The sequence below is a fragment of the Sphaeramia orbicularis genome, chromosome 1, assembly GCF_902148855.1.
Source record: "Sphaeramia orbicularis chromosome 1, fSphaOr1.1, whole genome shotgun sequence".
NCBI classification, from domain to species: Eukaryota; Metazoa; Chordata; class Actinopteri; order Kurtiformes; family Apogonidae; genus Sphaeramia; species Sphaeramia orbicularis.
The window spans coordinates 28,613,255-28,639,139 of NC_043957.1; the positions used below are offsets into that span (position 1 = coordinate 28,613,255).

The following is a 25,885-nucleotide window of genomic DNA, read 5'->3' on the forward strand; positions in this document are numbered from 1 at the left end:
TGCTACGCACATGAGAGAAAGGTGGTCGAGAGGAAAGAGGTGGCTAGAAGTATGGAATGACAAACAGCAGCTGTGGACAGATAGTGCTCACAACCGCGGGGATCCCTGATGTGTTTTCTCCATTTACAAGATACAGAAAAGAAGCAAAAAAAAGAAGGGATTACTAAGTGCAATATGAGGTATGTGAGAGAGACACAAGGGAAGCAAGTGAGATGCTATTGTGAGGCATTCACTCAGCATGGAAATGCCTTTCCACCCCTAAAGCCAAGCCTGTTATCAGCCCATCACCCTTCTCTCTCTGCAAACACCTTGTACCAGCACAATTACAAAAAGGTGGCGGGATGACACACTTTCACACTCAAAGAGACAGGAGGTGGATGTTATTATGGAACAGCAACAAAAAATAAAAAAAAGGGAATGAAAAACAGAAGGAGAACAATATTGTCATTGTTAGCTCCTTTTAAGCTGCTTCCTTGGCTGAGGCCAGATTCTCAAAACACTGGATGCATTTAGTCTCGTCTCTTCTCCTCTCCTCTCCTCTCCTTTCCTCTGTTCCACATCTCACACTCCTTCTCTCTTCATCTGTTCTCCATTTCACATCACTCTCACCTTCTTCTCCTGCCTCTCTTCTTCAAGACTTCATCTCTCCTCCTGCTTGTCACAACCTCTCCCCTCACCACCCCTCCTTGTCTTTCTCTACTTTCTTCATCCTGCCAGTTTAAACAGACCATGTTGTCTGAATGGCAGAACCTGCTAATCCTGCGTGTAACAGCTGCTTAGGCCAGTGATCATCTAAACAGAAATCCCTACTTGCCGACTTTCAAAGGGAATGCTTTAGGAGGCTAATCCATGCAGTGCTCGTCGCTTGATGTTTGAAGAGGTAAAATGGGACCGTGGGCATTCATGACTTTGTGTGAGCAGTGCATGCATCTTTGGGAATTTCTTCTAAAAAAAGTCACTTGCGTCTGTGTGTGTGTGAGTGTGCATCTGAGTAAGAATCAAACTAGAGACAGCATGTGTTTGCCCTGGAGAAACGGACACTTCCACACTGAGTCCCACTGAGCGAAACATGGCAAGACAAGGGATGCAGATAAATTGGAAAAATGCCCAAGTGAGCAAATGTACAAAACAACAGACATTCACTGTTCCTCGTCTCATCTTGATAGAACAAATTCACTTTGATTACAGCAAAGATACTGTAGAATTAGCTTCAATTTCATAGTCATTGTGAGGTTAACCAGACACATGTCTAACTACACAATAAAGAAAAAGTGGATAGGCTCAAGTCTGCAGTTATACAATATCAACTAGAGGGCCCAGTTCATCTAAGTGGGGCATCAGTAATTGTCAGGACATGTACACAGGATTACTGAGGTGACACCTAATTAAACAGAGTTTAGCAAAAGATATCAACTTCCTATTCTGTGCACATATTAATGCAGACATGTTCTTTGCAGTGACAACTGTTTTTTATGGTAGATATGCTCATTCATGAGCAATATGCATTTGAAATATAGATATGAAACCTTTTTTTCTTCATTTTTAATACTTCAAGAATGAGAACATTTTATGTCTTTTTTATAAAAAATACCCTGCCCCCACAACAGCACTACAACAGGAAAAATACAGTTTTGAAAAAAAATTAGAGAACTGTTCTTCAGGGTGGAAATATACCAGACCAAAATTGCTCTCAAGCAAAAACATCTTTTGTACAGTGAACTTTTCAGTGAACTACAATTGGACTAACTGGTTTGTTCAGACTAATAACAAATTGGATATGGTCAGTTGGGGGGGGGGGGCTCCAGTGATTTTACAACCCAATTACCATTCTCTCATCACTGAGTCTTATGTTTGATTTTAGCTTACTACTAACTTACTACTATTAGTTGGCTAAAATCAACCCAATTCTATGCAAAATGACAACAGACATTATTTTTTAGCTTGATTGTCTGCTATATGCTGCATATTACAATACACTGACAACATTTGGGTTACACATTGAAGAACACCCTAAAAATGAAAAATAATAATATGCATTTTTGCAGAGAGGAAAAAAAAGTGACACACATTAGAAATAAATCCATCTATAATGGTTCATCTGCTACTGTGTTATTTTAAACACTTCCTTTATAAAAAGTTCCATTTTCAAATATTGAGAAAAGCAAATCCTAAGACCTGACAAGAAGAAAGGATCACATTTACAATCTTTACTTATCACCATATCACTGAAAAACTTCAAGACAAAATAAATAAATAAATAAATAAATAAATATGTATATGTATATATATATATATATATATATATATATATATATATATATATATATATATATATATATATTTTTTTTTTTTTTTTATTATATAATTTTTTTTCTTTTTACATCTGCCAAGGGGTTATGTTTTTGTCGGCGCTGGTTTATCTGTTTGTCTGTCTGTGTGCAGGATAACTCAAAAAGTTATGGACGGATTTGGATGAAAATTTCAGGAAATGTTGATACTGGCACAAGGAACAAAATTAAATTTTGGTGGTGACTGGGGGTGGGGGTGGGGGGGCACTGATCTGCCTTGGCGGAGGTCTGCGCTCTACGAGTGCTTTTCTAGAAAAGACAGCACAGACCTCCGCCAAGGCAGATCAGTGCCCCCCCACCCCCACCCCCGATCACCACCAAAATTTAATTATTCTTTCCTTGTGCCAGTATCAACATTTCCTGAAATTTTCATCCAAATCCGGGGCACTGATCTGCCTTGGCGGAGGTCTGCGCTCTCAGAGTGCTTCTAGTTTATTCTGAAATAAATAAATAAAATTAACACATTTCAAAGTAGGATACTAGATTCTTTGAACATACCCCTGCCAGCTAATTGTTTTGTTGTGAGTAAGAAATGGGAAATGCATGACAAAATTCTTGATTTGTTACAAATCTGTTGACATGGATCAGAATCAGATGAGGTCAGCCTCCTGGGGTCCTCAAGTGGAAATTACTTTGTGAGCTGGCACTGACGAGATTCCTCTGGATTTTTTAGCCTCCTTTTCACCTCGCGCTGTGAGCAAAGGACCTAAGTTGTTACATTCCTCTTTAATCTTAAGGACGGCGCTCTGAGCAGGAAGCAGGACACAGAATTAACAGTAATGGTGGCCAACGGAGATAGGGTTGTGTTGATCTGGGAGTTGGGGGAAGCTATCGATTGTTAGAGGGGATATGTTTTCTACCAGTGGGAGTGTCGGGGAGGCCAAACCAGGATTGCCTGGCATGCAGTGTGCTGCCTACAGTGCACACACACATAAATACACACAAACAGCACTCCCTGAGCTCTGCTGAAGAGTGAAGAAAAAGCAGAGGGGGTAAACGTTAATATCATCCATCACTGGTAGGTACATTTAGAGAGAAGCCTGTGGGGTTGGGAGTTTCAGCACCCCCTCCGGGAATGGTTTAGTCCATTTCTCAATACCGAGATGGCCCTTTCCACTTTCCCTCATTTCCTGTGCCACAGGGGGAAATATTTCACCTGTCCCTTTCCTACCTCTCTCCGTCTTTCTGTGTGTGTGTCTCTCTCTCTCTCTCGCCTTTTTCTCTCCATACCCAATCTCCTGTGCAGCAGAGAAAAGCACATATCTCTCTCTCAGCACCTGTCCAGCTTCACCCCTCCCCCAAACCCCCCAGTCCTTGTATCATCCCTCGCTCTAGGAAGGAAAGCAGTTCATCCGCTCCGCCCCCTCCCCTCCTCCCTAATGCCATCATTTACTGTTGCAGTCCCATGGTAGATGTGAGGGAGAGCCAGGTAGCAGCACATATCAGTTTCACCCCACCCTCCCGGCCCGCTTCTTTAAAAGACATCATTCCTATGGGGCCACACTGAGATAAGCTACAGCGTGTGCCAGCTGTACGTACTCTGTCAACACAAGCTGCTGTATGTACAGACAGGCACACAAGCATATCACCACTCGCATAAACACATATATGTTACATATTCAGGTGAAGAAAACATAGAGTGACCATCTAGTTGCTTGCCGGAGGGAAAGCATATTGGCCTGTTTGTCTGTCTGTTTGTCTGCATGCAGTCTAGCACTCACATTTCAAGAATTATTGATATCAAACCATAACCAAATGATTTGGTATATTCTCTAGTCGACCTGATTAGTTTTTGGCAATAGTAGGCCAAAGTACAGCTGAGATATAGGTCAAAGTTCAAAAATGGATTTTTCATGATGACTTTCATTCAAATCATCATATGGACTTAAAACTGAAGCCAAATTGTGGATTTTTCCATTCTGCATCCGATGGTATGCATCATGATTTCATAAGGGTCAGGCCTTCATTAGTGTTCCTGGGTAAATATCAGGGGGGTCAGTAAACTCAGTTTTTTGAAATTTCAAATGACTGTAATTTCGCCAATATTCATCCAATCATACCAAAATTTAACATGCAACATCTCTGTGCAGGTCCCTTCACATATGCCAAATTTTGCAACTCTAGGTTGCATGACTTTCGGTTCCTATGGTAAAGAACATAAAATTTGTTTATCATTAATAATTTCCATTCTGTTCATTGTAGTGATTTCAAACTAACACCAAATTATTGGAAATTCAATTCTCTATCGATTACCTACCTCATCTGTCTTGCGTGTATATATAGACTTAGAGTTATTGGCATCTAAAGTGACCTGGGGTCACCAGGTTATCGACTTACAGGAAGTCAGATATGGTCTTTCATTTGGTACCAGTTTTGTTGACCTTTGATGACCTTCAAAGGTCAAACTCAAAGTCATGATTTTCAAAATACCCAATTTTTGACCAGAATTCCCTCAATTTTGCAGAAAATCAACTAGTATAAGATTATAAAGCGTGAAAATATATGCCAAAGTTCTCTTTCAAAGGCCTACGGCAAGCTCACTGCCTATGGCAGTTTCATGCTTATTTGTGAGGTGGGTGCTGAGTCACCTAGGCAGCGTGAGGGCCAGCCTCTGCTACAACCTGGCTGCTATGTGGCTAACAAGCTCAGATTAATTACCTGGACTGAATCCCTACAATACTCTGAGCAAAATGTGGCATCTGGCGTGACACGGGAGATGGATACACTGACAGACCAAATCCACAGCTGCTGCAGTACCTCTGGACACCTTATGGAGAAATGAGCCAGGGCAGAGTGGGGACAACCTAAATGCTAAGTGACTTCTTTGGAGTTTTACGTGTTGTGGCATATCAGCTGTAGAGTCCAGGATCAGTGTCGTTGTTCTTTTCTCTGTTCTTCCTGTGGTTTTTCAGGTGATGAAAAGTCCTATATAGAAAGACTTCCCAAATACAGCAAAGCCACAAAGTGAAGTGAGCTTCACTCCATACATATTACAGACAGTCATGAGTTTCAAAGAAGTCTGTTGTTACCTGGCAATATTCAAAGAACATTTTTGTTGGGATAAAAAAACACAAAGATGAGACATACTTTTTGATGCCTCAGGGGAATGGTTTTCATAACAGGTAATGTGTCTGTGTATTATCCACAATGTCTCCATTTTCATAGCCCTGAAATTTTCCTCATCTCCTGCTACCATTCATTTTCCTTTGCTCCTTTCAGACAATCCCTTCAATCCCCTTCTCTTACAGGGGCTAAAACTGAAGGAATGCTGGTCACATGTAATGTAACTGTGTACGTGTGTGTGTGCGCAAATGCCCGATTAGCGGCAGCTCTGAATGAGCAGTCTGGGTTTGGTATGCACAGAAGCCTCTTGTTGTGTGCCCTGCGACAAGCCCTGGAGCAAAAGCAGTGAAAAGGGAGTGTGTCTTTCTGTGTGTGTGTGTTTAGCTTTCGCACACAAAAGTGGTGCAAATGTGTTACAAATACCTATAAGAGACAGAAAGTGAAAACCTCAGGAAACGACTTAACAGCTTTCGGTTTGGGAAATGAAATTGGGAAAAATGGTACTCTATCTGAAATGAAAGCTGCAAAAATAGTTTGTTTTTTAAAAAATGTCTTTCCTTTAGGAATCCTCTTAAACACACAAATCTCACAGGAGATCAAAGTCTCGTCAAGACAGTGATCCAGGGGTTGAAAACTTTTGGTATTTACTAAAACCAGAGAGCAGAGGTGAACTGTGGAGACTGTTGAATTTCCACCTTATGCTAGATATTCTTTTATGGTAATTATATGGCTTCGCTGGCTATGTTTGATTGGATGGATTTCATCTGGGCAGCAAGACAAAATAAGGAAGACCTCTGCACTCATAACCAGAGATATATGGCAGATAGAGGAGTTTCTTGAAAAAACTCCTCTGAAAGCACACACACTAGTACATACTGGAAATTTCATGAGCTCCACGAACTCTCTTGAGAGTTCCTACAAGGCCACAGTGGAATTAAAACATACTTCTCCTTGCAATATGTTTGCATTCCACTGCAATAATTTTGTTAAGTCTTGCATGGATTTCCCCCCAGAGCTCAGCCTCTGAACATATACACTGTGTAATTCCCCTCCTACTTTAAACATTGATGCTTTTTTTTATACCCTGATGATTGTTGAAGCCTGCATCTAGATATACATATCCATGTACAACAGATCTATACTGTGTATTTAAAGTTGACCCATGACAGGAAATCTCAGTGTAGAGCTGTGCAGCCTGTTGCCATCCTTGTTACAATTCACAGCATTTCTAAATGGAATTTGGTTAAGGGTGAAATGATAAGATGGCAGCAAATTAAATGAACAGTATGACATTTTTAAAAATGTGCTTATTTACTTAGTTGTGCATTCCAAGGAGACTCCTACATGAACTCTAAATCCCAGTGAAACTAAATGTGATATAATCAGAGAATAGATGAAAATTTGATGTGCAGTAATTGTATTTTTGAACCTTGGGTCAATCTATGCTGTAGCTCTTTCTCTTTTCCTTTGCACTGAAATTTACAAGACAAAAGCTGAAAAAAAAAAAAAAAACGAGGCAGATCTTCCAAAAATGTTTGTGTTTATAACCACTTTTTAAAGAGAAGTTTGCTTGGGTGGAAAACAGGAAATAAAAAATTAGATAATATATTAAAACTGCAATATCTATATTAACCATCAATGAACATCTAAGATTAAATTCCTTTCAACCTTGTTTTAAAAATTAGAAATCTAGGAATACTTCATTTATTGCATTTTTAGTGCCTCATGCTTTTAAAATCAGATTAATGCTTAAAATATAACTGAGTCCCTTAATGGGCATAATTTAATTTAAAATGTGCTTACTGTTACTGTCACTATTACTGGAACTGAAATCAAATGGATGCTGCGATGGAAAAATATGAAACACTGTAAGTGTGGTGAGATCAAGATTATTCTCTTCTGGAGCTTTCCCCTAAATTGGATTAAGGAGAAATAGAGTTGAGAAATGGCCTTGAATAACCTCAAAGATTTATTCCCAGTGTGTACCAACAACAAGCAAAGTCACACGGGGAACAATATTAGAGCTAAAATCCCTAAAGTATGAAGTAAATGTGAAGCTGTCACAAGGTTTGAGTTGCCTTCTCCTCTTAAAAACCTTTACTTGGTATTCCAGTAGCTTACATAGATGGATTACTAAGCATACACACACACACACACACACACACACACCTACACACATACACACACACCTACCTCTCCACCACAATACACAAACAAGAATGCACTATAGTTCCGGTTTAGTACAAGTCATATGGATCCTACGGTGGCTTGTGTGTTTTTGTTTCAGTTATACTGTATGCGTGTGTGAGTGCGGAGTAGTGTATGATTTCTATGCTGTGCAGGCAGTGGCAATAGGAGTGGGATACCGAGTGTGAGGCAGTAAGGCTTCTTGTGAATGTATAATTAAGACTCGACTTAGCTGTAAACCACCCCCATACAAAAGAACAATTTGCATACCCACACTCACAAACCAAAACAGAATGAATTCATGTCTACCTCAATCTGTGATTGTCTGTCACACTAACAAAAACTGAGAACATATATGGAGAAACACAAAGAATAGCATACATTTTATTTCAATGAATGTTAATATCTCTACCAGCATTGCATTCTTCAGTGAACAGAGTAAAAATTCAAGCATATTGGTTTGTTGTGTTTTGTACTTGAATAGCAGATGTATTAAATAACAGTGCAGTCGAGAAAAACAATTTTTTACATTAGGAGGTCGATTTCACAACAGTTTCTCAACATGGTAGCATCACTATCTAATAATATCATAATAGTCTGATAAATAAGAAGCTGAGGATATTTCTAGTACTGACAGTCACCCATCCATCCATCCATGGTGTGCCTAATATCTATTAAAATAATATTTGAAGAGGTGAGAAATTGCCATAAACCTAAAATACAAGAAGACCATAAGAAGTACTTTATTTAGTCTACTAAACATTTTTTATGAAGTGCTCAGTAACAGTTAGCCTGTTAGCATGAAAAACGTATCCTACACATTGGTAAAGAGGATACCTATTGAAGAATTAAGTTTTCTTTTCAGGAGGTTGTGAACACTCATTCAATTTGATACTCTGTCAACATGATGGTATCCATGGCACCAACAGGGAAGGGGTGTGGTCTGCAGCAACTCATTTGCATCTAAATCCACAGACAGTGAAACAGCCCATTTGTCACAGGAATAAAATTCAGGACTATTCAAACATAGTACAATGCACAATCTGTACTGTGTTTTGGGAACTGAAACTTACAAAGCACATTCTTAGGACATGTGAGATGAACATGAACTTCTTAAATATGTTGTTTTATGAATAAATTAAACTAATGTTCTGTGTAATTTTGCAGCTTTTCACTTGCTTGCGTTGAAATAAGGAACTAAAATGACTCACTCATTCAATTGCTTCCTTTGTATATTTTTAGGGCACAAGTATCCTGCATTTCACCTGACATCTTACCCACCCCTGCTTTTCACCCCGGATACATTTAAGAATAAAAGGATTCCAGAAGAAACCTTGTGTGAGTGTTAGCAACTCAAAACCATCAGTATTGTCCTTGTGACTAACCTAATTACTACAGTAGACAATGTCCTTTGCTATGATGCAGTGCACTTCATCTTACAAACAATCCGCTTTTCTTTTCTTTCATTTGCAGCCCACTTCCTATCCTCTGTCATCCTCTGCCTCCCCACTGACTGAACCCTGGGAGTTTACAGATGACAACAGGAATCAAAATCATATGACTTACATACAGTATATTGGGTCTATCTCCTGAGGGCATGAAAGCCTTTTAACAAGCTATGAGAAGATGCTGGGACTTCTGCAATGGGGTCCCTCCTCTCTTATAGCAACCTCTTTTTTTTTTTTTCTGTGAAAAAAAAAAAAAAAAAAAACTTTACATCTCCAGCTCTGAATGGGGCCCATCAGGCGATTTCTGAGCCATATCTCACAAGGGCATAAAAAAGCCCCCCTACCCCACCAATGTGATCTGCACACCTCCCTGTTCAGCCATGAAATGACACTCCTATTTAATCAATTGTGAATCATGAAATTTTGCACAAGAGACCCCTTTTCTTTGCACTTGACAGTGATTGAACTGCACAGCCATGCAATTCCATTCACCACGGCGATGAAAAGAAAAGCGAGTGGGGGAGGGGCTGTGTCGGCGCTCAGTGGGTATGTATGTGTGAGTGTGAGAGAGATGAAGATTTCCCTATGACATCATGGGCCCCTGCTGAATGGGACCGCTACAGAGGGACCCTCTATGTGTAAAGACCAGCTGATCTATAGGGATGTGAAAAGAGGTGTGTGTGTGTGCACCGCAGACCAAGAGCCCTTTACACAAACTTTTTACAGAGGCCCTCAAAAGACCAGGGGTTAAGAATAACAGAGGAAAAAGAGAGAGGGGCTATAGGAGAGAACCTACAAGTGGAAGAGGGTGGAGGAGAAAAAGTAAAACAGAAGAGTAGTCGGAGAACAGAACAAGAGAGGGGGGCCAAGAGGGACTCCCCCGATAGGAAAGGCCCACATCCCTTCTCTTTCTTCTGTGTAAATGGGCCAGTATGATGTAAGGTCTGGAGTCAGTGTGTCAGGGAATACAGCTGAGATTCCAGGCATCCGTGCAACATGCCATGACCCGATGTGACCCTGCGGTAAAGGTCAGACTGGGTCAGCTCCTTCATATCTGAATGACACCCCATCGCAGAAGTCTGCATTCTCCAAACGTCCATTCAATGACATGTCATTGTTTGATAAGATGACAAAAAAAGAGGACACATGCTAAGTCACTAGTGGTAAAACTATGCAAATACTTCATCATAGCGGTGAGAGTTATGGTTTCACTTCTGCATTGTAACCAACAGACTAAGCTGGTGGGCAAAACCTGCACAAGTACATTATTGTGTAACAAACATAAATAACAAGAAGAAGTGAAACAGTGAATCCCTGGTGGCTGCAGAGCTCTTAAAATAACTATTTTTCCTGTAATATGAATGAAATTTCCTGTAATCTGAATGAAACTGACAAAACTATTATGAGTTGTGTTTCAAGTTATCAAAGAATACCTTGAAAATGGAGATATGTACTAAATTCTTTTTGATTTTGATCTGCTCCTGATCATGGGACATAAGTGGAACTTGGGGCGCTGTAAAGGGTGGGGCAAACAAGACAAATTCATGGGGCCCAGCATTTCCAGGGGGCCCAGTGGATATAGGTCAGAAGTTGTGAAAATTTCCATGTAAGGTACTGTATGCAGTAAAAGAGAGGCATAGAAGTGTGGAGTTGGATGTTTGAAGTTAAGTTTTAATTTCATTTTCACGCCCGTTTCATTTTCACCCTTATACATCCAGTTGTTACAGGATGTTCATTACCACCCCCCCGACAACAGATTTATAGATAATTTATTTTCTGAAGGGCCCTCAATGTTTACCTTCCATGGGGTCCACAATTGGTAGTAGTGCCCCAAAGTGGAACATTTATTTTTTCAAATACTTCAAGTGCAGGAATGTTTAACAATTTCTGATGTCATTCTTGGGTTAAAAACTGGACTAACACTAATAATACACATATTCCTTGCATCAAGGCCTGAGTTCATGACTATGAGATGCAACTGAAGTCCAGAGAAGTGCTATAATTTGTTTTGATCTACAGTATTAATAGTATCTGTTACATCAGTCCTCCCATGGGAATGTTATGCACCTATTAATTATATCCAGTAATTAAGTGCTGGTTTCCTGTCCGCACAGACTCAAATGTGACTCATATGCACAATATACATCTCAACATAGGCTGAAATGAGGCTCATGTCTTGTAACAAGTGTTCTCTTGTTTCCTTCTCTGTATGCTATGCTGTGTCAAGAAGCTCTGAAAAAAAACTGCCTGACTACGTCAGGATGAATAAATATAATAAGAGCCATTTTTCTGGGAACACAGTTTTAAAAATGACAGTGACCTGTGTTAGTCTAACAACACAAAAAACACACATAACATGCACTGAGGTTAAGACTTCTGCTTTGTATACACTTGCAGAGGAAATGAATTGTGTGCACTCAAAAAACAAAAAAACAAAACAAAAAAAAGCAACATTTAAGTAAAAAAAAGAATACAACTCCAGAATATACTTTGACACACCAATTTTATACTAGTAAACAATTGCAAACTTTGTGACAGTGCTGACCTTTAGGGAATAGGGAGATGAATAGTCTAAAATAAGGGCAGGTTTATTTGTCAGTTTGTGCAGGTCCACAAAACAAAACATTTTTGCAGTTAGATGAGAAAAGCCCAAAACCTGCAATTGACTAGATATTCCTTAAGTATCTGAGCTGTTGTTATGCAGGTAAACAACAGAGTTAGCTACCAAAAGGGTAAGAGGACAACAAGCTTCTGGTATTGTCTAATTTGCAAGGACTTGCAAATATTGTTCAGTAGCTTCTTACAATTAAGATGAGGAATGAGCAGCTTTTTTATCTTGTTCAATGCATTTTCTGCAGTTGCAGTCAGTGGCCAGTGCCTTAACCTCTCAGCCTTTGGGTCACCCACAACATTTTTTTTAAGATTAGATTAAATATTGATGGTCTGAGATAAGGAGAGTCGAGCTTCTGAAATGAGACTGACAAGCGCTGGATACATATGACTGAACAGAATGCAAGGAAAGTTTAAAGCTGTAAAATGTACAGTCACAGAAAAAATGATTAGACCACCATTGTTTTCTTCAATTTCATGTTCATTTTAATGCCTGGTACAACTAAAGGTACATTTGTTTGGACAAATATAATAATAACAACCAAAATAGCTCATAAGAGCTGATATTTTGCAATTTTCCATGTTTTCTTGATAATAACCAAAATCACTTAAGTTCTTACGTTAATAGCTATGGCATTGTACTGCCAAAAACAGTGCTTTCAGACATTCCATGTTTTCTTTTCTGTCTGTTTTAGTCACATGATACACACAGGAGTTAATACTTGATTGCATAATCATTGTTTTTGATGACTTTTGGTGGTCTAATAATTTTTTCTGTATCTGTAATGTCCAATACAAGGCCCATTCATTATATGTTTTGTAGATTTGTGCAGTTCTATTTAATCAAATATTGCCTACATTTGTTTCACTCTGTAATTTTATCTGTCAACGCTGTCATATCACCATCACCATTTAATGAGAATCAATTTAGCAGGTTAATCAATGCTAATATGACATTTTACAAACTATCTATACTAGCAGAAATTGCCTCCCAGGGTTTTCCAATTATAAGACTTAGGTGGAGCACCCCAGCCAGATGTGGGCACCACTTAAGTCAAATGCATGTAAAACCAATGTGGAGAGCATCAAAACGCACTAAATGACTTTGCCCAGATCTAAAGATTGCAGCTGGTCCCCAGTGTTTTCAAGCTATGTATATTTATTTATTTATTTAACCTTTATTTAACCAGGAAAAAAATCTCACTGAGATTAAAAACCTCTTTTTCAAGGGAGTCCTGGCCAAGAGGCAGCATGACATACAACATACAGTTACAACAGACAAAGACTTACAGGACAAGCCAAACTATGAAAAACAAGTGCAAGATATTGAGTTAGTCTCTAGCACTTTGAGTTTGGATTTAAAAGCATTTAAGCAGATCAATTCAGTCAGTTTCCAGACTTTTAGCAACATATTCCATGTGCAAGGAGCAAAGTAGACAAAAGCCCTTTTACCCACCTCTGAATGGGCGAATGGCACAAAGAGGAACAATTGATCATTTGATCACCGACAGTATGAATCAACACTTCTTCTTGTAATTAAGCTACAGATATAGGAAGGCAATAGTCCAAGCCTGGCCTTGTAAAAAAAAAAGTGTACCAATGTTCCAGCCTCCTGGTGGACAGGACAGCCATCCCACCCGGGAATACGCAATGACAAGGCCCCTTTTTAAATCAAAAGAAAAACACAACTCATTTTGAATTTCATATCACTACTAGGATATCCCGAAGCATGTACAGCACTAGTTTAAAATATTAGTCTAATTTATATTAAAATTAAAATCCACAGCATATGTTTTCACTCAGTTATTTTTTATATGTAAATTTCACCTGTCTAGCTATCGAACATGCTAACTTTGGTGGGTGGTACTTGGGTGCAATTTTTGGTGCCCAGAGGCTCTCTTATGTCTTGTACTGGAGGGGGCCTACTGCACACGCTCCATTTATAACAAAAGTCTATTATGTCAAATGAGAGCCTCGTGCCAAGATTTTTGCACCCCAAACAGGAAACACGTGACTGGATTGCTCACTAAACAGCCGAAAACATTTTTAAACTATACTTGAATGCAGATTATACATGGTACTCAAAGATCTGTATCATGTATAGCTCATTTATTTAACTATTAATGTTTTTGTAAAAAAAATTTATGTCATTCCTTTCATCCTCTTCTTCATGTGAGACAATTAGGGCGGTGTTCTAGTGCCCTCTATTAATGAGCTGCCACTAAATTTCAGAAATGTATGTGTTTTCAAATCAAATGTTTTGGTGAGAGGGGGTGATGATGATATCATATCATATATAAATAAGTGATGGACCAGTTCTTCATTACTATGAGTTACCGTTATCATATCACCCTTTGAAAATCCTCTGTCGGTCAACCTTGACCAACATTAATATTTAACCTTACTTGTGGCTGTTTCATTAAAAAGAAATGACATGACTATACATCATTAAATACAATATGAATACATTTTAATACACTATTTTATCTCCAATCATGATTTTTGCAGACAATGTGGTGAATACAACTCTCTTGCTCATCATGATACAATGTCATCAAATTACATCTGCATTTGATTGAGACAAATAGTGGCGGAAATTACAAACTGCATTTTAGGGTTACTTTGGTCCACTTCATATTCACTTTACTCAAATAAAATGTGCAATTAGTGTTAATAATGTAAGTAACAGCTGTAATTTCCAAAAACACAGACAAATACAGTATGATGTAAAAAGTTTTGTATGTTGTGTTTGAACCAACCAAAAGCCTTGAGTGTCACAAAGCAGGGAGGTAGAACAAGTAAAATATTCTGGTCCTGATTTAGCTAAACACACTTCTCCGGACCATAAGATAAAAGTTAAGCCCTCCTCAGTGTCATAAAACAATGAAAAGAAGATGACTCTGTGTTTTTGCTGTTGTTGGTTTCATATTTCGCCGAGGCTCTTTCTGTTCTAGGCTCATCAAGGAGAGTGGATTTTCTCAGCCACCAGGAATTCAGCCAAATTTGACTGTCTAGAGCTTGGCCATCATACAGTATCTATTTGAGCTGTACAGTAAACATTTAGAGACAAACCCAGAAATACTAAAGACACCAGACAAATACAAAAGTCTAATTTATGCATAAATGCATGACGCATATCAGTGTAGCTGAAGACCCCTCGAGGGCTCCAATTATTTCCGGAGGGGATATTTGAGAGGGGAGTCACAGTCTTATAATCACTTCTTGTCTGTCAGACAAAGCCTGTGGAGACAGTTGTTGGTTGCGGATCTGTTCAGAGAATTAGAGGTGAAAATCTGTCAGAGTGCAGCACAAATGTTTACTGAAGCAGAAATTGTATAAAAATTACTTTTTCAGAAGTGTCAATGGTCCAGTGGCTGCATTTACATGACTTAATGCATTTTGCATTTGTCTTGAATATAATTTTCCAAATGATTATAATCAATTCATTTGAAAGTTGTATTGTGTGGGAAAATTTGCATTTTGCAAGGAACAAATACTAACAACTAATGGCGCTTTTCCAAACAGCTGTGATATCCCTGTTGGGTTATTCTGAGACACACTGGCAGTCACGCTTCGCCACCAAAAGAGGAGAAAACTCCTATAACAATGTACAATTTTACAGGAATGTAGCTGATAACTTTCTAAAGTCAGAAAAGCAATCTCTCTGTTGGAATGACAGAGAGATAAAGATCTGAGAAAACTGTGAAAAACAGGAGGAGGAGGAGGAGGAGGAGGAGGAGAAGTGAAGGTGAGGAGTTAAGCACCTAAGCTATAGCAATAACGAGTAGAGAGAAGGCTGATACGATCTTTTGGTCTAAGACCCAGATCAGTAAAACTTCTAAATGACTGCTGTGCTGGACGGAGAGAGCCACTGTCCAGCACAGCAGATCCAGGTGAAGAAAGAAGATTAAAGACATTCAGACAGTTTTTTTGAGTTTTAAGAACTTAAATGGATCCAATGAAATATCACCAAACCACTAATGACCCTGGGAGAGTGTTGGCAATACATGAAAAAGTCCTCCTCTAACAGAATTTTTTTTTTTTTTTTTAATCACAACAGCTACAGTAACTGTATTTATCAAAGAAACCATTGATTTATTCTAATCCTGTTTGGAATGGGGAAGTGATTACCCTGCTTAACCCCAGTACACCGTTACCTAAATTTTTTCGTAACTCTGCCTCAGGAACAGATTTACGTACACTAGTCTCTGATCGGTAAGATTACAAACAGTGCACGACTGAACATATTTCTAAGGTACAGGAAATCCAACAAGCACTTGTTTTATTGGGATTTTGACTGATGCTCTTTTCTCTTATTTTTCACCGCAGAAGGAGAACGTTAGGGCTGGAAATGGTGCCCATGATGGATCACCAAACTGAAATATGACAGTGGAAGAAAGAGGGAAGCATTTTAGGAATATGAAAGTGTTGTTTAATATATAGAGGAAAAACCTGCTACATATTTGTAATGACTGGTTAAATAAATCCCCACTATACGTTGTTTCCAAAGCATAGTAGCTGCTTTTCTCCTCTACTCTTTAGCTCTACCATGACTCTTAATCTCTTGGCAGCCAGCAAATGGCTTGTGGCTAATGGTAAACCCTGACTGGACTAAGTGGATTGTCTTCATCAACCAGTGAGTCACATGTTAAGTTTAACTCTTGTATATCTGTGCCAATGGACAAAATAATTAATAGATGAATCTGAAAGCTGCAGACAATTTCCATGAGCTTATTTTAAGCATGTTTTTAAGTTTTGCATCTGGACAAGTTGGAAAAAACGTGACAAAATAAGAAGAAACATCCTCAGTTTTCGCAAAACAGCTTTTCTGATTTGAGGTAGTGAGGTAAAGTGTGTAATAATAATAGGAGATGTTCGCAGTTGTTGGAGTAACCTCTTACATAGTGAATGCTTAACTCAGTGTCTTCCAGATTTTATATAATGCGTTAAAACATGGCTGATAGAAAAGATTGTGTGGACTGACAGTGACACCAAATTTTTCCTCTATTTTAGACAATAATTTTTTTTTAATTTCTTATATAAAACCACAACATAGGCTACGTTCAGACAGCAGGTCTTAAAGCACAATTCGGATTTTTTAGTGAAATCCAATTTTTTGTGTGCTCGTTCATATTACACATTAAATGTGACTTCCATCAGTCAACTTAATGCGACCCTAAAGTAACCCACATGCATAAAAGAGGCTCAGACCTAATTAGGAATGAAGAAATACATCATATCACGAGACATATCTGGAAGGCTGCGCCATTTTGAACTTACAAGTGATCGGTTGCTATGGGCAACAGCACAGTACAGACATGCAGGAAAGAGTTGTATAAATCAAGATTTAAGATTTTTAAAAATGGATAAGGGGTCGCTATTGGGAGAAGCTCAACACCACTGAAAAGCAAAGGTATTTGGAGAAGATCAGAGATATCAAGGATATAGAACCCCACACGCTATCGGTGTTCACCGGTAACGACTGGTCCCTGCCACCCTTTACCAACATGCAGTTACTAAACTATCTCGTTTTTGGCATAAGTTACTACACAGTGCAAGAATTCAAAAGCCTCAAGTCCTTTAGCAGCTATGAACAGTTTTGCTGTGGCTGGGTTCAAGATTTGGCGATCTACAAACCCGATGACTGTGAAAACACTGTGGTGCTAAAGGTAAGCCAATGGATAGTGCAATATTTATGTGTGCATGAGAATTGTAAATGCATTAAACTAGTTGGAAACTCAAATTAATGTACCTTCGGATCTCTGCGTTTGCTGTGTCAATCACAGGAATAGCTGGAAATGTTGGATAAATGCAACCTGGCTGTTCAGACTGAAGTCACATTGCAAAATATCGGATACATATAAGATTTAAGACCACATATGAAAGTGGCCTGGTTTTTTTCCGATTTAAAAAAATCGGATTTGTGCCATTCAAATGGTCTTAAAGGTGGGGTAGGAGATGTTTTCCTGGAGCATTTTTTTACTATATTGCTTAAAATCCCCTTCACACCCCGATTACAACAAATTAATAAAATGCTCTGACACAAAAATGAAAAAATGTAGTCACCTGTGGAACGGACAGGACTGAAAAAATACCATCCAACCATTTTAAGCTCCCAGTTGAAATGACTGACTGGTGATATGTCTATCAAACTCACCTGTCATTTGTCCTTCCCCCCTCTGCGCATACCCCTCTTTGTGCATGAATCGTGTGTTCTCAGAGGCTTGGAGCACTTGTACAGGAAACAAAGCCAGAGCCAGAGCTTGGCTATATTAGCTACATTAGGATGGAAAGTTCACCAGCCAACTGTTTTGTCACCAACATAAATCACTAGGAAATGCAACGTTAGTCAGATATGTATGAACTGGGGCTGTTCTGTAAGAGTGGAGGTGTTGGAGGAGACTGATGGATGGATCTGCGAGCTGGAGCTGGAGCTGGAGCCGGGGCCGGGGCCGGGGCCGGGGCCGGGGCCGGGGCCGGGGCCGGGGCCGGGGCCGGGGCCGGGGCCGGGGCCGGGGCCGGGGCCTGGGCCTGGGCCGGGGCCGGGGCCGGGGCCGGGGCCGGGGCCTGGGCCTGGGCAGGCGAACTGATGCTGCACAGCACTTGTGAACCCTCGAGAACAAGCATTGCGTGTGCCGGTACTCTGGAGGCGTGGCTTTGGGGGGGATGTCTGAAGAAAAGGGTTTGGACTTTTGAATTGTGTATTTTCAAAATGCAGCTTGCTCAAACCATTTTTCCAAGATCTCCTACCCCACTTTTAACAGATTGGATACAGGTCACATAGGGGCAAAAATTTGGATTTGGGCCACATTTGCCTGCAGTCTGAACGTAGCCATGATGTACTACATCTTCTACCTTGTTATTAGAGCCAATAAAGTTTTCATGCAGTCTGTTCACTCCAAACCAGTTCATGGAAACACATAATTTGCTATTTCTTTGTTTTTCTTTTTTTACCGTTCTTTACATTTATAGATGCACAAAATGTATATTTGTCCATTTTTCACTGCATCATGAGCCTTAGGAATGAGCCAGATCCTGCTACGCATGGATTTCTCAGTATACTGTAAGTAAATAATGTTTAAATATGCAATAAAAACAAAGAACAATGAGCCTAGTTTCGTAGCAATAAGAGCTAATCAGCTGAAATGGGGTAAGGTCCTGGAGGAAAAGAAAAGCACTGTGCTGCTCTCCTTTCTGTTTGCTTCCCAACACTAATCTCATCTCAGAAGAGCATGGAGTCCCACAAAACCTTTTAACCCGGACATCAAAAGCCATTTGTTGCCAGCAATGATGCCGGACCGTGCCACACCTAAAACAAGTCGCAACACAATCTGGCCAAATTACAGCGTTCACCTCCCCCATGTGTTCCCTTAAAAGGGCACCTTAATATCCCCGTCAAACACCTGGCTGGCATCAAAGCCCAAAACCCCCAGTACTTAGCGGGGGGAGACACATCAGCAACATATTTGGCTTTCATTTCCTGTGCCACAGCAGGGGTGCACAGGTACATGCCAAGGACCTGGATCAGTCTAAAAAAAACCCCAAAACAAAACACAGAGGAAGTCAACGAGTCTCTTTCGCAGCCAATAATGTCGGTAATTTGTCCACAGATTGAGGAGAGAGAAGACAGAGAGAGGCCCTCAGACACCACTCATTCAGCTGAAAGCACATTTACGCGACGGTGTGTGTTTTCATTTGTGTGTGTAACTAGCAGCAGCATGTTGCAGCTTCTTCCTCTTCGCTCTGCTGCCAGTTTAGTGAAAATGCTGAATCCCACAGACCTCCTTTTTCTCCTCCTTCATCAACCACCAGCTTCCATCTTTCAGCTGCAGATGTTCAGTTTGGCATGACAATGAACCAACACGCAACTCGGCAGATGTTCCCTCCACACAAACACGCACATACACACACACACACACACACACACACACACACACACATGCATACACATGCATATGAACACATACTGTAAAAAAAATCCCCAAATGTGAAAAGAAATCACACAAAACAGCCAAACACATGCTACTGTATCTCCTCATTGACTCTTGTCTAGTCTGGCCTACTGGCCTTGCATGGCCTCTACACACCCACCATATGCTAACTGCCTGAGCTGTAATTTGTAAATGATTTAACCTTTTAATAGAGAAAAGATGAGGTTGGCTACAGCTGAGTCCCTCTGGATGTGAAGTCAGAGAAGAAAAATAAGGATAGGAGCTGTGATTTAGACATCATTTAATTGTACTGTCCAATTATCTGTGTGGTTCACGCGCTCAAGTGATTTGTCTGTTGTGCGTCTGTCTGAGTGTGCACTTGTTGTCTGTGGATTCTTACTTGAGGATAGATGTGTGTGCATGTATGTGTGTGTGGTTTTTCAAAACAAGCTGGTTGCCAAGGCTTAGCTGATAGGCTAATTAAGCTCACCACAGGGAATAAATGTTTCCTCTCTGCCTGCCATTTGTCACACCTGGCATGGAAATGTCACTAAGAAAAGAAACGTATACACACACACACACACACACACAAGCACAGACACATAAGCACAGACACATAAGCACAGTCAACACACATAGTGGGAGAAGTGCTGAGGCAACAGAGCTACTGTGTGAAAGAAAGTGGAAACTACAAAAAAGATGAGGGAAACAAAGACGAAAAAGAGATGAATCAAACATGTAATAAAAGGGGGAAAAAATAAAGCAAGGAATGTACATGGGTGAAGGGTTAAAAACAAGATCAAGAAATGTGACAAAAGGATGATCCCTGGGCAAAATAAAATGCATGGATGCTTTTGTTTAATTGACCTTGGAAGAAAATGTCATCAAAAAGTGAAAAACTTAACTTATAATAAGACTACATAAGTCAAACCACCACTGAACAATAACCCACTCTGATGCAGCTCAGTATGTGCAAATACAATAATACTACAACATTCAGCTATGCAATCTACTACTACAACATAAAGTGCAATTACTGTAATATAATGTGCAATAATCTGTTTACATTCAGTCATTTCTCTTTCTCTTCTGTACTGATTCATTTATTATTACTACTATCTGCACTTTGCTGTGTTTTTTCTATTTGTCTTTAAATGTGTGCGTTCCGTTTTCTGTTTTCTCTATTTTTAAATGTGTGTGTTTTTAAATGTTCATTCACTATCGATCCTATGGATTGCAATTCCGTTCATCATACCAATGTCCATCAACTTTTCAACATCAGAGAAGCATACATTTTTTGGGAATTTTTTGCATTCTTACAAAATAAATACATTTTCAAGTAAATGTTAGATGAATTAACTGCCATATGTACTGTATATTTTAGAAGTTCAGAACTACACATGATAAGAATTACTCATTATTTGACTACAATCCCCAGTATTTTTATTATGCAAAACTCAATCCCAATGAGCAAATTCAAAGTGATGTGAAGCTTTGGACATCTGAGTTTGACAAATCAAGATCTTAGAAAGCATTTGTTGCTTGTTGTTGGGTATTTTTCACTGTCTTCATTGTGTTAATAAGAACAAACTCTAGATTGCAATTAAGGTAAATATACTATATGTTGTTGCCATTAAGACGGAGATAGAGGGTTAAGCCTATACAGACCTCCTGTGCCCTGAGGTCCATTAGATGACCTGACATTGGCTCTATTATTTGGTGATGTGTCATATATATTTATAAATTATTATACTCAGTTGTTGTTGCTATCACTGATTAAACCTTTATTTTGTTATAGCTTTTTACCCAAAAACAAACATCATTCTATACTTACAAAACTCAAAAGCAAAATTCAACCATGCATTTTTATTGATCAGTTGCTTTCTGGCTAAAACATGACTCAAAAATACACAAAGTGTATGCTATATAAAACATATTCACAATTAATATATTACAAAAAGAAAACAGGTTCATTTAGGGTTTTTTTATTGAGTCCTCTAAAGGAAAAATCTTAGTTTTAACGATTTTTCACGATTATCAGACAGCCTGACCTTGATTAATCAAATTCAATATTGCCAGCTTTAAACACAGAATTTTTCAAAGAATGATAAACTAAACCAATATTTTGCAGTGGACTCACTCTTCAGTCCTGTCTGAAAACAATACTGCCAAATGCCTTCTGAGTTGGATAACTGAATACTCAGCAGATGTCCTCAGTGTAACTCAAACTCTATGCACAAATGTTGTCATATTAAAGGGTAAAGATATGAAAAAGATCGCAAAGATGTATTGTGGGGGCTTGTTTATGTGCACCGTAATGAGGAAAAAGAATATTTACCCTTTGCATAATACAGGAGGCACATATTTTAAGTGACTGAAGATGGAATCATGACTGAAGCGTGCAATATGTCATGCAAGAGAACCAGTAAATTGAAGGGAATGGTCAAAGTTGTCAGGTTAACATTTACCTCAAGTAATGACCAAGAAGCAACAAAACATTCTATTTTACAAGCTGCCATAGTCTGTGAGCGATGTGGTAAATTTGCACAGACACATTACAAAGCCAGTCTGTTAATGTTGAAATGAAAAAGCATCCAATATTTCAAGCTGCAGATGAGCTGGTTTATTTACATATGGAGCGAAGAAGTGAGATCTGAGAGCCCAAGTGATCACTGGAAATGCATTTGAGGATGGGTTTAAACACCAGGTGTGAACAGACGTGCTTCAAGCTGCCCACTAAGGATTGGATCAAACAGGACGTATATTAATACCAGGCCTGAACAGGTCCTTGGAGCAAGACTCTTTAATAATGGCTCTGGGTTGATTTTCACTCCACCAGAAGTGCCTGTAGGATGGTCTGATAGCTACATTAAATCCTTCCTCTGACATCTTTCCAACATCCTATCAGGTGGGGGCTTCATTCCACAACTTCTGAAACCAACAATGTAACGTTTATGCTCACTTTGCACCGTAACTGGAGATCTGTGTGGAGGTGAGATGAGTCAGGGTTTGAACATCTCACTTTGTTCTCACTTTTGATACAAGGATTTTTGGCATTTTCAACATCAACAACCAATAGGGGAATTTCACACAAGACCCAGAAACGGTTTGAAACTATTGAGTTTGAGTACTGCTTCTTCTGGTTTACTGGCAACCATATTTAAGTTTTCATGGTTTTCTTTAAGAGTTAGTTGAGAAGAAGAAATGAGTCCCTGTAATTCATTGAGATGAGGGCTGAACTTCAGAATCCACTCAGGAAGTACGTTTGTGTCAAGCCAGCATTTCTGGGAAACATCAGCTGTATTATGAAGGGAATCAAGAGGTTAAAACTAAGGAAAACGCTAGAGTGCACCACTGGGTTGGGTACCCAACAGGCAACCTGCAAAAACATGCAGGGATGGGAAAAATAAAAATAAAAAAATTTTCGCGGGTACGAGCACGGTTAAAATTAAAGTGGGCAAGGATGTGTAAAAAAATTTTCAAAAAGTTTCATGGATGAAAATGATTTGCAGGACATTTAATGATGATGATCATCTAATTTCATCATGGTTGATCCACAGCTGGTTTGTGAGCTTCACCTCTGTTTACATCTGGCCAAAGACGTCACTGAGCAGCACATATTAGAGACTTATTGATGGCATGCATTTTAGCCAAAACTAAAGCCCTTAAAAGTGAGTTACTGTGTAGACAATGGGTTTTATCACGAGTCGGGTTGGGTTGTGGGTCTACTGTATGGGTGGATGTGGATTGGACATGAAAAAATAAGCAGGTAGTGGGTCGGGTTGCGGTACTCAGCTTTGCAGGTACGGGTGAGTGCTGGTTTGGTAAAGTGCATCCGTGCAGGACTCTGGTTGGCTTTGTTTATTCGATGTACACTGGGGTAAACAGCAGTGACACTGTCGCCACAGCCATTGTTGACAAGTAAACCGGAAGAAGCGGTACTCAAACTCAATAGTTTCAAACCATTTTCGGGTCATGTGTGAAATTTCCCCATTGCAACATGATATGTCTACCTCATGACTGACTGAAATTATCCTTCTTTATCTTGCTGTGTTAAAAAATTATCATGTTGTCCTCATCTTCATGATATTTGGTCTTTTGTATCATGTGGCACAAGCCAGTTCTGAAGACCTGGTTTGACTTGAACACACCTCTGACACATGCAGTTGGTAAGCGTCACATTTTGCTTGAAAAAAAAGGCAAAATCTGCTGCAAATAATACAGGTACGAGACAACAGGAGGATAAAAATGTAGAAAGTGCCACAGCAGTCAGACCTTACCTGCTGTAAGGCACCGTGTATGCCATGACATGCTTCATCTTTTTCCCTCTCTTTCAGATGAGCTGCTTCACACATAAATCTACTGTTCATTACAGGCGTGACAGCTTAAGTGAAGTGTAGCCCCACAGCCATTGTTACACAATCACTGATAAAAACCAACTACCAGTGCCTCACAGCGCCGCAAAGGAGAGCAGAGCGCCACACACCAAACGGTACACAGGAGGTTGAAGGTTGGAATGACAGAAATTAAATGAAGCCACTCTGTGCTGATTTAAGTTTTTGGGAGCAATTGAAAGAGAGAGTGAAAAAAAACATTCCCCTCTGCAACTGTCGCGTGTTAGATTGAAACAAATGACTTGTTGTTGTTCAGTGCAGTGTAGCACTGAAATGGACCCCTGCTGAACACACACTATATGCCTGAATTAAACAGCACAGGTGTGAGTGCTGGTGTGTGGCATGTAAACACCGCAGGGAGCAGGCAAATCTCTTCCATTTCATTTCAGTTTGTGAGAAAATGCAAACTGAAGCTCCTGTTCATTTGCCTGTGATTATTGTCCAATAGATTCCATGTAACACTCTTTTTGCTAAAGGTGTTTTTCATTTGTAACATCATACCTAAAGCGATTGGAATTGAAAGATAAGAGAATGCTTATTGTATATTGTGTATATTTATGACACACACACACACACACGCAAGGCTCCATTCTGGTGTGATGTCCAAGCACACAGGAAACACTGTGGCTGTGCAAATCATTGAAGACTGAGAGATGCTGCTGCACCAGGCTGGATTTCTTTCCTCATCCAGTGCTCAAATTCATGCATGTCACATGGTGTTATTGCCATGGATCACTTCAAAGGGTAGTGCAATCAAAGATCTTATACTTTACTGAAGCACAGTGGCATCAGAGGATCACTGATATATGGCTTTTTCATCTTTGTTCCAATGTATCCTCTTATCTGTCTCTTGTCAACATGTCACTTAGCCTTTCTTAACTAACACCAATCTTAAGACCACCACCCCCCACTCACCCACACCCAGCCCCTTCCCTCCACCTTCCACTCAGCTCCCTCTCATTCTTCAACCCATTATTTTCCCCCTCCATGATGACAATCGACACATTGCCATTGCTGTCGTCTGCTCTAATTCATGCTACATGCAGTCTGACAGCGCCCATATGGTATTGTCCAGCCCAGCGCAGCAGAAACATGTCGGCCCCATATGGAGCTTCGCCACAGCAGGAATGTATCTGGGATTCTTGGTGGCAGTCAGTGTGGATCCTAGTCAGGGTAGATGAAGCTAACAGACTACAGGCTTTCATAGTACTACTGTGCAGGAATAATATGAAGACCTTAAGCCGCTTAAACAGAAAGGTGGGACTATTTTGTTAAATCTCTGTAGCTCTCTCCCCTCTTTTCTTTTTCTGTCCCAGATTTTCATTTTTTAATTTCACAGGAAGTCAGAAGAAAAGAACATCAGCTTTGTCTGGCTGCCTTGGAACCCTTTTTTTCCCTCAACATTACACCTGGAGCTTAAAACATTTCTAAACTTTCAGCAGGCAGGTATCCACAAGTGTCACCAGATTGCTCTCTATACACTTAAAATGGTTATTAAAGCTACACCAACTCACTTTGTTGTTGGTTTGTGACCAATGTTCCATGCGGCAGTGATAAAAGAGAAGAAGAGAAATCAGACAGTATTCGAGCTTGCGCCTCTTAATCTCCCCTCCTCCGGCTCAGCCTAACTGACATTTTCTTAATTTATTCCTCTCAGGATTCCTACATTTTAATTAGGTCACTCCAAATCTCCTCCCACGCAGTGTTATTCCAAAAAACTTTTTATTTCATCATGTTTGTCATTTGCCTCCTTCGTCTCTCATTCTCTGCCTTTCTGTCTTTTTCTTACTTGTCAGTTTTACTCAGCGGGTTATCTTACTAATGATGTATAGTGGTTTTCCTACATACCCTGCTGCTGCCAAGAGTAAATACAGCAGAGGTAAATGCATAATTGAATAAATGAG

At 39.6% G+C, this 25,885-nt stretch overlaps 1 protein-coding gene across 1 annotated transcript in view; it reads right to left on the reverse strand.

Moving 5' to 3' along the window:
- xylt1 (xylosyltransferase I) overlaps positions 1 to 25,885 on the reverse strand; it is an 87,691-nt gene that overhangs the window by 38,599 nt on the left and 23,207 nt on the right. The window lies entirely within an intron of this gene.